Source organism: Quercus lobata, chromosome 7 (genome assembly GCF_001633185.2).
Source record: "Quercus lobata isolate SW786 chromosome 7, ValleyOak3.0 Primary Assembly, whole genome shotgun sequence".
NCBI lineage: Eukaryota > Viridiplantae > Streptophyta > Magnoliopsida > Fagales > Fagaceae > Quercus > Quercus lobata.
Window position 1 is genome coordinate 33,767,818 of NC_044910.1, and position 13,457 is coordinate 33,781,274.

The window sequence follows — 13,457 nt, forward strand, 5'->3', positions numbered from 1 at the left end:
CAGGCCACTACTTGTGTGTCTGTCCCATCAGACACCTTCCCATACCTCTTGTGAGTTGAGGCAACACTGTTCAGGGATCTTCTCCACATAAATGCAGTCAGGAAGGTTGGTGGGATGCATTCAATGCGGCGGTAGCCATCATTCCTTTAGTCATGTCAGGGCTAACCCCCTCCCCGAGGCTCTTTCCCTACAATATGACCTTCTCTGGTAACATGCCATTGATGTGACTTTACTGTTCAAGCGTGTGGCCTCCTCAGCATGATAATGGACTCCTCAGCCATGGATACGACATATGGCACAAGTACTTTATTTAAATTCTTGTGCCCCACAGTGTTCATTCTTTCAACCTAGAATGAGAGAATGTATCTCATATATCAGACATATGCATAATTTATCTCATAGCATATAACTTTGACAAAGCTACGAAGTTCTCATGCAATAAGAGGGTGGATGCATGTAATCAATAAATTAAATAGTAAATGAGATAAGTATTATTAGAATGCATGCATTATATTTTGGTTCATTCAAAATACAAAAAGTTGATTACAAAGGGGTTTAAACTTTAAACTTTATCAGATAATAGTAGGTCTTAGCTAGCCTTTCCCCGAAGCCCTAACATTTATGGCAAGTATTGAGTTGATAATTTGTATACTGAAGTTATGGCTAATGGCAGACAATGCCAACATTGAGAATGCCAAAAAGGCCATGCTGATGGCTGATGCTGAAAAGTCTATAAATTGTCTATCTGTAAATTTCTGGTATGCTAGCGTTCTCGAACAAATGGTCAAGGGAAGTGCCGAAGATGCTGCTGATATCAACAGGTACGCCATAATCTGCAGTGAATATTTTATTAGTTATATGTTTCGTCTAATTAAATTACCTCTAATATTTTTTTTTTAATCATTAAACTAAGACACCAATGAATTTTAGGTATAGGTGAAGATCAAACCCTAAATCTCTTATTTAAACATTAAAGATTTTGCCAATTGATGAAAAGTTTATACCAAAAAGGCCATGTGTTTTAATATATTTGTCTTCTATGTTTTATTGATACACAATTTAGTTATGGCATGTTAGGCCGTTATCATGCCTAAAATCAAGGCATATCAATTATCATTGATTCAACCATAATAAATGTTCCTTACAAATCAACTTTTGTGCGTATATGTACCCAATATTGGATTTTTGTTCTACACAATTTTTTTTTTTTGATGAAAGTTATCAAGTTGAACCACATAAGTCTTGCGTCTACTCTCTCATTCTTTGTCTAAATCTTTTATTTTCTTCCTTTTATTTTAACATAATCTTCTCTTAAAAAAAATTAACTCTAATTAAACTATATATGGTATTTGATCTTACTAATTTTCTAATTTAACCATTTTTTTAATATTTATTAATATATGCATATTTTTCATTGAACTTTTCATGTGACGCATGAGTAAGCAATTGAAATATTATTAAAATGAAAAAGTTTAGATGGTTTTCTTTCAATAAATCTAGTGATACAAAAATTTTCATAACTACAAAAATAACATGTTATGATGATTGTGCATAAGAAAATGGTTATGGACAATTTGTTTACAATCCTTTTCACCAAATTTTAATAATCTAAATATATATTAGTAAACAACAATGTAATATACACAACAAATTTCACATTTGTTAACATGATAGATTGTGATTAGTACAACATTATTTATTATTGGAATATTACTTTTATTTTACACCAATTAAAATATATATCAAATTAAGCAATTGTGGAATTTGTTGTGCTTTTAAGTTTACTGAATAGTATATTACCACTAGAATACAAGTACTTACTTTTTAGGACTTTCTCTAGGTCAACATCTTAATTACTAGAACACAAGTACTTATTTTTTTAAGGACTTTCTCTAGGTCAGCATCTTAATTATAATTTCTCAAAAAAAAAAAAAACTTAATTATAATTATTATATGTTAGTTGAAAACCGATTACAACTGGTCCATCCCGATTTTTTTATTTTTTTATTTCTATTTTTGAGAAGGTGTCCATCCCCATTTTTGTTCAACTTAAACAAGATATTGATCATTCTCAAAAAAAAAAAAAACAAGATATTGATAAACATAAACAAACGCTAATTAAATTATATTTGATATTTAGCATTAACCATGAAATGGCTTCATTTGAAATAGAAATAATCTTATTTTAGGGAGATGTTATGGATCTGATGATTTGTGCCGAGGAGAGTGGGAACAAAATTCTCTTATTTCACTTAAAATGAAAAGAGTCAATTGAACAAATAAATTATTATTTTTTAATCTAATTTTTAAATCACGTAACACTTAAAACACCTTTAAATTTAAAGTTTAAACTACTTCGTGTTAGTTGGGATTGCGCTGAAATGAAAGTGGGTCCCGTGCATTGTTCACAGGACCCACAAATTGTCTAATTTAGCAAAATTTTCATTAAAAATTTTCCCTCGGCACTATTCACACATTTATAAATTATTATGTTACAGTGTTTTCAGTTTTCAGAAATAAGCAGTATCCAAACAGACCCTTAGAGTGTGTTTGTATAAACTATTGGAAAATTGTCTTTGAGTTTAAAATGAGCGTTAATAATTCATCAAAAAAAAAAAAAAAAGAGCATTTATAAAAAACTACAAAAAGTTGTAGTTATAAAACAGAGTTTTGAATTTTAAAACCGTTATTTTAATATCCCAAAATGCCTAACTAAAAGGACTCTTAATCTGATAATAATAATAAATTCATTTAAAATGGGGAGGTTATAGACACACAAACACGGTTGCCTTTCCTATTAGACCGAGGATGATGTTTAATTATGCAAGGTACCTTGGAGTTGGGAGTACTCTAAGGCTTCGTTTGGGATGAGGGAATGGAATGGAAAGGAATGAAAAGAATCATTTTAGAATATTCTTCCCTCCCTTGTTTGGGAGTTTTAATGGAGGGAATGAAAAGTTCTTTCCCTTATTTGGGAGTTTAAGTAAGAGTGAATGGAATGGGTAGGAGGGAACACTCATTCCTCTCTATTCCCTTAAAACCTCAAATTTTCATTCCCCTCAAAATCTGGAAGAATTGGAGGAAATGGAATTAGATTTAATGATTTTTTTCCTAAAACTCCCAAAATACCCCTGTATATTCAACTCTTTATTTTAAAATAGAGGTCTAATAATAATATTCTCATAAAATAATTTTGTTCCATTCCCTCCATGTTGCTCCCAAATAAGATTACTTACATTTCATTCATTTTCATTCATTTCCATTCCTTTATTTTAAAACATCCAATCAAGGTTATTTAATTCCATTCCATTCCATTCTTTTCCATTCCTTTCCCTTACTTAAATACATTCTATTCCACTTCATTCCTTTCCATTCCCTTATTATTATTATTATTATTATTCTATTCCATTTCATTCCCTTCCCTTATGAACTCCCAAGCGAAGCCTAAAGGCACCCTCACATGCAAGTGGGCAATGACATTGCTAGTCAAGGCACCTTTGATTCTTGTGTCATCAAAGTTCATAAAGAATCGAGACCAACCTGATCTCCAAAAAAGTTGAGCAAGGTAGAGCTTCGCTATTGAAGCAATAGTTTTCCGGTGCAAAGTTCATATGCTTGTCGCATTACTTGGCCGCCTATGTACACAGTCAACAAAATTGCTATTGCCAATACGTACCTAGTCCAATTCAACACAACCTCATTCGCCAAAAATATTTATAAAAAAATAAAATAAATAAAAAATCCAAACTGAAATCAAATTCTTAGTGCCAGTTTAACTCAACTTATTTTTAGAAAATCAAAACTTTAGGTACAACACTTTATTTGTTAATGTTAAATATTAGCATTGATACACCATGTTGAATATACTAGTATGGATGCGAAAGCGAAAACATAAAATATAAAATATAATAACACACGAAGGTTACGTGGTTCAGCCAAACGGCTTACATCCACGGAGGAAACCCTAAAGGGTTACGTCAATAATATATTAGAGTGTAGTGCAAATCATGTGTTATAATGAATCATAACATGTGCATATTTAGTAGACTAAACCCTAGACTAATAGACTTCTAGTACAAATAGGAGACTTGACTTGCACACTAAATAGAATTAGGCTTGAGCCTATACTAATGGGCTAATATATCTTTAACACCCCATCTCAAACTCAAGATAAAAGCTTGATGAAATCTTGAAATTTTATAAGGTTAAGAAGATTCTTTGAATGAAATTTGGCTTTGTGACGGTAGTTTGAGGAAGGCAATAGTCTTGCAGTGTTGATGTGACTTCTAACGATGGCATGACTATACCAGAGAGTTTTGACAATAGCAGTAGGAAGCTAAAGAAGATGAACGCAGCGAAAAAACACCGAGGAAGACAAAGATTGCTCTTAAATATACCGTAAGAATAGAAAACCATGGCTACATGAAGGTGGCTCTGATACCATATTAAATATTAGTATTGATACACCATGTTGAATATACTAGTACGGATGCGGGGTTACGTGGTTTAGCCAAACGGCCTATATCCACGGAGGAAACCCTAAAGGGCTACATCAATAATATATTAGAGTGTAGTACAAATCCTGTGTTACAATAAATCATAACATGTGTATATATAGTAGATTAAACCCTAAACTAATAGACTTCTAGTACAAGTAGGAGACTTGGCTTGCACACAAAGTAGAATTATGCTTGGGCCTATGCTAATGGGCTATTATATCTCTAACAGTTAAATCTTGAGTTTTTCAATTAAGTCACTATGCATATATTTTTCAAAAACAATTAAATTTGTCAAAAAATTTATAGCTCAATTGGTACTCTTAATATTTTAAGTAGTAAAAAAATAAAATATTAAAAATACTATATTTTAAATTTTTATAAAAGACTATATATATATATATATATATATATAAACACGTACTGTTTCAAATTAGTGTGCCGCAAACTGACACTAAACCTCAAAAACCAATTAAGAATCACATGAATTACCCTACCTATATTCTCCATATTTGTCAAAATCTTGCCAACCACCATCTTCAATAGCGTTCTTATAATCTTCCCAACTATCGTATTCGTAGTGAAAGCGAAACTCATTGTGTTTGTTTATGGCCATGATAATGAGAGCAATCACAGAGAAGATCAAAGCCAATCCTCTTAAAGCCAACGAGAATTTCTTTATCAAATCCTCCCTCTTGCGCCAACGTACGATAGTTGAGCTCTCAACCCCCGTAACTGAGCTTTGGTTCTCCACGTTGTCGATTGGAGGAGGAGCTGTGGGGATAGTTGGCAACGATCCCACATGTTGGTTTGACGCATGGTCATTGTTGGTCATTGACATGTTCTTTGTTTTTTGAATTTAGTGCCTCAGAACTTAGCAAAGAGTAAAAGACTATTTTGGATGAATGAATCAAAGAACAGGGTATATATATATTATATAGTTAAATAACAAAAGCTTTCTGAGAGTTTTTTTTTTTTTTGGTAAAAAGACGGTTCAATAAAAACTAAGGAGAAGCAGCAAGGCCATTACAGATTCTATTAAAGAATCTGCCATTACAATCCTCATCCAAAACATTCCTAATATCCTCAGGAGGACTATCAAAACAAACAAAATTTAAATTATGTAGAGTCCCTAATCTAGCTAGCCTGTCCGCACAACAATTAGCTTGTCGATAGCAATGCTTCACTTGAACTTGATGGAACCGCCCCATCAGCTGCCTGCAATCATCCAAGATAGGAGAGAGTATGAAATTCTCATAGTTTGAGTTCTGTAAAATATCAATAATTGCTTTGGCATCAAGCTCAACAATGAGTGAAGGTATGTTGAGATTATTGCACAAAGAAAGACCATCTCTAAGGCCCTATAGCTCCGCCACAAAACTGGTAATTGTCTCAATTCTCCTCACAAAACCAGCAATCCAGTTATTGTGATCATCCCTAAGCAAATCCCCACAACCAGCCAGTCCTGGATTTCCTTCAGCAGCCCCGTCCGTGTTAAGTTTTACCCACCCATGAGGTGGTTTCTCCCAACGCACCCTCTTGATGACATGGTGAGTCAACCCCCTCAGGTTTCAACACAAAACAAAAATTCCATTGCTTGATTTAAAGCAGTAGACGCCAAGTTTGGATTCTTATTTTTCCTATTGAAGACAACACCATTCCTCTTCTTCCATATGTTCCAAATGGCAAAAGGGAATATAACTTTCCAAGGAGGTTTCCCTGCAAGGTGATTAGTGTTCATCCTACCATTCATATCTAACCAATCACGCAGATTAGACATCCAAAAGCTAAGATTACTCAGCTACACACCAAGCTGCCTCCATACCAATTGAGCCCAAGGGCAGTCCTTAAGAGCATGTAAAATAGATTCATCTTCCCTTCTACAAATGGGACACACCACATCTTCCATCACACTTCTCCTATCAAGGCATTCCTTCACCCCAATGCTATTATGGGCGCATTGCCATATGAAGGTTTTAATGCGTGGCAAAGTTGGGGCTTTCCACAGCCATCTTGCTGTAAAAAAAGAGATTATATCAGCCCCCATTGCAACTTTGTAAGCACTCTCAAGCTCAAAATAGCCCTTCGGTTTTTTAATTCCCCAATTGGCTGCATCCCGAGGCAAGGGCCCCTAAATGAGTTGCCTGAAAAGGTCTTCCTTTAACCATTTACCATACCAAAAGCTTAAGGTACTATTCCTCCCTACCATCCAGAAACTCCCTTTCGTAAAAACTTTTCTTCCTTTTTTAATTGCAGCCTAAACTCCTGAGCAAGGCAACTTATCTGCATTTGCCAAATTCACCCTTCTGTTATTGCAGTATTTTGATCTTAAAGCTTGAGACCAAGGAGCACCATTCTCGGTATGGAGTCTCCAATTGAGTTTGGCTAGCATGGCTATATTTCTCCCCCTAGCTGTTTGTAGGCATAAACCCCCTTCTTCCTTTGTCTTTTAACCTTCTGCCATCTAACCCAATGAATCTTTCTTGTTGATTCTAAAGTGCCCTACAGAAAATTACGGTTAACTCTGTCCATACCATCCAGAATTTTCCCCGATAATAGAGTACACTGCATGACATATGATGGTATGGCCGCTGTGGAAGCCTGAATGAGAACATTTCGCCCAGCCAAAGATAGTAAATTGGCCTTCCACCCCGCAAGTTTCTGCTTCACCTTATCCAATATGAAGTTGTAATCATGGGAAGAGGCTCCCGGCACCCTCACAGGAATTCCCAAATACTTCCCAATGTTTGGAGTGGATGTAAAACCAAGGACATTACTCAATGACTCTCTAGTGTCCCTATCAACATTAGGTGAGAAAAATACTTTAGACTTTGCTTCACTCACCGATTGACCTGACAAGTTGCAGAACATATCCAAGACATCTCTTATTGCTAAGCAATTATTGAGGTCCGCTTTGGCAAAGAAAACAAGGTCATCCACAAAGAGCAAGTGAGAAAAAGCCGGACCACTTTGAGAGACTTTAACTGGCTGCCACAATTTATTACTGCATTTCTCCTCTATGAGTTGACCAAGGAAATCCATGCAAAGAATGAATAGGTATGGGGATAAAGGGTCCCCTTGCCTTATCCCTCTAGAAGGATAAATCCGATCAAGCGCTTCACCATTTACCATAATCGAAGTAGAGACCATCGAAACACAGCTCATGATAACCTCAATAAGATCCAAGGGGAGGTTGACTCTGAAAAGCATATCGCTAATGAAACTCCATTCAAGCTTATCATAAGCCTTTTCCAAGTCAATTTTTAACACCATATAACCCACCTTTCCTCTCTTCTTGCTGATGGAATGGATGACTACTTGGGCTTTGATTGCATTGTCAATACTCCTTCTTCCCAGAACAAAAGCAGTTTGGAAGGGAGAAATGAGCTTATCTAAGAAAGGTCTTAGTCTAGCCACTATGATCTTTGTAACAATCTTATAGACTGTATTGCATAGAATTATCGGTCTATAATTTCCTAAAGTCTTCGAAATTTGAATCTTTGGTATAAGAGTGATGTGAGTCCTATTCAAGTATTTAAGAACTCTTCTCTCTACAAAGACCTTTTTCACTTCGTCACTTACTGAACTTCCCACTATCAACCAAAATCTATGGAAGAAACCCCCATGCAACCCATCCGGACTCGAAGCTTTGAAAGCTTTCAAAGACCACAAAGCAGCTCTTATCTCATCTTCCGTTACAATCCCACTTATACTAGTCGTCTCCTCCTCCAAAAGTTTTGGCCTGTCATTGGGAGGCCAACGAAGCTACCCTAGGAACACTAAGGAAGGAGGATGTGAAAATATCCCTAAACCCATCCCTAATGTGCTCCTTTACTCCATTATCCTCATAAATCCACTCGGTGACATTTTTTGAAAAGAGATCAATTGCCTCTCCAAGGTTATGAGGCTATCTCCAAGCCTGCAATACAATGTTTGGAAAGGTGTGATCCGTCAACCAGCAGGTTTGGAACTTGAAAAGTCTTACTCTGCCTCTATTAGTTCTTGGAAGCATGTCAAGCATGACAAGACAATGGTCTGAATGGCACTTTGTGAGATGAATAACTCTAGCATCCGGGTAAAGCCGACACCAACTAGGATTGACGAAAAATCTGTCAATTCTTTCTTGAATAAGAGCATGGACCTCCCTTTTATTTGTCCAAGTGAATCTCGGACCAGTAAACCCAATGTTAATCATGCTGCAGTTATCCAGGCACTCCTTGAACAGCAAGGAGCTACTAACCCCAACAACCCTGCCCCCAAACTTATCCTCAGCTGATAGAGTTTCATTAAATCACCCGTTATGACCCATGGCAACTCATGGAGCTCTGTGACTTTATTTAGATTATTCCATAAGATGGGCCTTTTGGCACTCCTAGGACTAGCATATATTGCAGAACTTAACCAACTTGAATTAGAATTTCGTACCTTAACTACGGCGTGGATCTCTTACTCAGTGTTGGACAACGGGTTCACCTCTACCCTATCTGAATTCCAAAACATCCAGAGACCACCAACATACCCGATAGTGTCCGTGTGAATTCCACCATCAAAAGGAAGATGGTCAGAAATCTCCCTAGCCCTCTCACCACCAACTTTTGTTTCCATCAGAATTAAAATAGCCGGATTGTGGTTCCGAATCAATTCTCTAACATGCCCTTGGAAAGTGGGCTTCAAAGCCCCCGTACAATTCCATATAATGACATTCATGAGGTAAATGTGTTGAGGGGGTGGGACACCTATCAACAGGAGGTAATGACATGATCTCCTCCCTCAAGATCCATACACTCTACTTCAACATCTCCATGATCTGCCCCTCCCCTGAAAACCACATCAAGATCCATTGAAACAATCCCAACCTTCTCTCTGCAAGTCTCTCCAAAGGCTTCACTACATGCAGTAAGGCCATTGGCACCTCCATCAAACCTGCCCACCACTGGTCCATCGCCTCTAACCAAGCTAGATCCGAGAGACCCCGAGCGCCCACCCTCGCGCTCTTCTCTGCCACAGAGCCCTCTAAACTCAAAGCCCACCTCCGGTCAAGGCGTGACAGATGGATAAAGCTCTCTTCTTTGTTTTAACTTGCCATCACTCTCAATTTGATGCCGATTTTCTTGAGGAAGACGATTTATGGGCTGTATTGAAGAGGAAAGAAGTTGGCAACTACCAGCTGTGCTTTGAAAAGTTTCTTTATGAACCCTAGCTCATGCAATGGATTTCTTGCCTTTGACCGAAGCTCTATGGTCCAGCTTACTCGAAAAAACCTCTGCCTCAATCTGCTCCTTATCGTTGCCCATTTCATGATTCTTTGGGCTTTTAGCCACGAAGCTTGGGCCTGAGAATTTTCACTAGTACTTGCGTTTAACCCAACATTTGCCATATGGGCTTTAGTGGTGGGCTTTTGGGACGTAAGTTTCCTCTTAGACTCCCTGGCCGGCCCCTCGCTAAACTTAAAATTACCCATAGTGTTGTTGAACCTTGCTTCAGTAACGTCCTTTCTCAGCTCTTGCTTCCATCCCAATATGGGACCCTCCACTACCCTGAAATTTTGTCTCATTCTTCCTACGTGAGACAATAGTCCATGGTCCGTAAGTACCTGACTATACCTCCTCACGCACATTCTCATGCGTGATCTTGCTGAGCTCCACCTCAGGACCCACGTTTTCAAGAACACGCTCATTGCATGGTTATCCATCTGAAATCCCATCCTCCTTTGTTTCAAGCACCCTCGGCGATGGCTCAAATTAGATTGTATACGGACAATTTTCTTTACAGTGGCCGATTCTATCGCAAGAAAAACACAACCTCTGTAATCCTTCGTAACAGATAGGTTGTTCAAATTTCCCAATTAAAACTGCAGTAGCCAGTGGCTTATCCACATCAACTTGTACACACATTCTCGCATATCTACTTCTCGTTTCCATAGCAGTGTGTGAATCTACTCGCAGTACATTACTGATGGATTTTCCAATATGCAGGAGGGCCTCAGGATTACAGTATTCCATTGGTAACTTTTTTAGCCATATCTAAACAGTGATTGAAGTGACGTTTGCCGATGCCAGGCAAAAGTCTGGCTCCCAAGGTCTAATGGAGAGGAAATTTTCTCCAATGAACCAAGGACCTTTTTTAAGAATGGTTTCATAATCATCTTTCAAAGAGAAGTGGGTGAGATAGAACCCATGCTCCAAGTCAACACAGTCCAACCTCCCAGCCAGTTTCCATAAGGAAAGGAGCCTGTTATGGAGGAAGTTAAGCCCCACCGATCTGCCATACACCTTTACTATAAGAGCTTTTGACCATGGCGTTCAAATACGCTTCTTAATATCCCTTGAGAACTTGACAGCTACAAGCCCTTCACGCAAGTTATCTACTTCTTCATCCGAGTCCGCCTCATCTTCCATGAGCTCATCAAAGCAAAAAACTTGTGTGAACGCCCCAGGAATTTCACCTACAAGTTTATCTCTGAATGTAGCCGATCCATTCCATGGCCCCTGACCATGGTTTGGTGATGACGGGCCCAACCCCAACCCTAGTTCTTCCTTGAATCTTGCGTGCTTCACGTCTTTTACTTTTTTGTTACTATGAGCTAGCTCTTCTTGTTCTTCTTGTGAGAGGGACAGGGAAGGGGAGCTCATGTTAGTGTCACTTTCTTGATGCTCACTATTAGGACCTGTTACATTAAGGGTCTCAATCCTTCTGAGCATTTCTTTAGGGTAAGAAATGACTTTTTTTTTTTTTTTGGGAATTAATTAAAATGAAAACTTATAGTTTTATAGTATAAGAAAAGTTTACTAAAAAAGAAAAAGAAAAATAAAAAGAGAAGTTATCTCGTTTGTCTTGTGAAAGGTTACTTTTTTTGGCCAATGAGACAAAAGGCATGTGATTGCTGCAGAATGAGATAAATTATTGGATTAGGTGGTAATACTAATAATATTGTGGAAAGAATGTTAAGAGTCACTATAAATTTGGGGTAAGAAGTTACACTTAATGTAACTCTTTATGAATGTTACAATAATATTTTTAATTATTTTAAAATTTTTACCACTGGATTACACAATTATATTATTCTTAACAATAACAACTAATTTTGTGTTAATTAGATATTACTTACTACTATTCAATTAATAAACTCATTTTTTTGTGCAATATTAAAATACAAAAAATAAACTTGAAATTTAAAGAAATTATAGACGAAATAGTTATTGTGGGGTTAGAGAATTTGTGATCTCGGCCCACTTTACATTAGGGCCCAAGGCTCGAGTCGAGGAGAGACGTTGCCGAGGACGTGCAATAAAAGTCCAAATGGCCTAGAGGTGTAGCCGAGGACGATCTTGTCCTTGGCATCCCAAAATTTGGAAGGAAAGAATGGCACGCCATCAAAGGCAGCCCCTAGAACGCTCCCAGAAGAAAGGGCGAGTACAGTGTAGGAGCGGTTCAAGGGAAAGGCTACCAATACTGCAATTAAGTACTCTGCGCCTGACAGGGCCATGCTCTTCAGTTTTTACAACCACCCCCAACCACTTTGGGTATAGGCTGACAAGACAAGTATCAGCCCTAAAAAGCGAAACCTACACGTGGACATATGAGAGAGGGGAAAAGCTAGTATAAAAGGAGGAGGAACCAGCCAAAAAAAAGGAGAGGCAGATCATCTCCAGGGCCATTGAACCCTAAAGTAAAAAGAATAATAAGAACATTATGCTCCTCGGACAGAGGCTAAGAACCAGAGCCACCTAGGCCGTGCCGAGGAGAAAGTCTTCTTGGATACACTCAGTCCACCCCCGTGCGATCATCATGAACACCATGACCAACTACTGTCCAATAACCAAGGCCTAGCCTTTTAGCCCACTCTCTACAAATTTATTGTTTGGGCCTTTAACGTTCGAACCCAATAAACCAATTTGGGGTCGTTACAAATTGAGTCCTTACAATTGGCGCCGTCTGTGGGAAGGCTTGTGCGTTAGCACAGGCGGCGGTTAGTTATGGAAGGATCAAGCCCCTGTCAACGAGGGCCCCTCGAAAGAAATAATTTTCGTAGTGGTACAAGCTATGCGAAAGCCACTCCATCATTTCCAGCAACACGCGGTTATTGCCCTAACTCAGCCCCCACTTCGAAGTGCCAGTGGCGCGGGTAGTTCTAGGGGCTTCTGACATGAAGTTTAAGCCCCACACACATGCAAAGGGGCTAATCCCCGATACACTCTAAAAAAATATAAGTTTTGGATACAACCAAGGTCTTGCATGGTCCTCGGACTCAAACCTATAGGGAAACCAACTACTTCAAAAAAAATATGTATATAAGTTTTGGACAGAACTAAGGTCTTGCATGGTCCTCGGACTCAAACCTATGGGAAAACCAACTACTTCAAAAAAAAAATATAAGTTTTGGACAGAACCAAGGTCTTGCATGGTCCTCGGATTCAAACCTATGGGAAAATCAACTACTTCAAAAAAAATATATATAAGTTTTGGACAGAACCAAGGTTTTGCATGGCCCTCGGACTCAAACCTCTGGGGAAACCAATTACTTCAAAAAGAAAGTGCTAGACAAAACCAAGGTCTTGCATAGTCCTCCGACTCAAACCTATGGGGAAACCAACTACTTCAAAAAATATATATATAAGTTTTGGACAGAACCAAGGTCTTGCATGGTCCTCGGACTCAAACTTATGGGGAAACCAAATACTTCAAAAAAAAATATAAGTTTTGAACAGAACCAAGGTCTTGCATGGTCCTCGAACTCAAACCTCTAGGGAAACCAACTACTTCAAAAAGAAAGTGCTAGACAGAACCAAAGTCTTGCATGATCCTCGGACTCAAACCTATGGGGAAACTAGTCACTAGAAAATATAAATTTTGGACAGAACTAAGGTCTTGCATGGCCCTCGAACTCAAACCTCTGGGGAAACCAATTACTTCAAAAAGAAAGTGCTAGACAAAACCAAGGTCTTGCATAGTCCTCCGACT

General features: G+C 38.1%; 1 pseudogene; it reads right to left on the minus strand.

Annotated features, from left to right (window-relative positions):
* Nucleotides 1-593: 593 nt before the first annotated feature.
* Nucleotides 594-5,337, minus strand: LOC115951940 (annotated as a pseudogene).
* Between the last annotated feature and the right edge of the window lie 8,120 nt (nucleotides 5,338-13,457).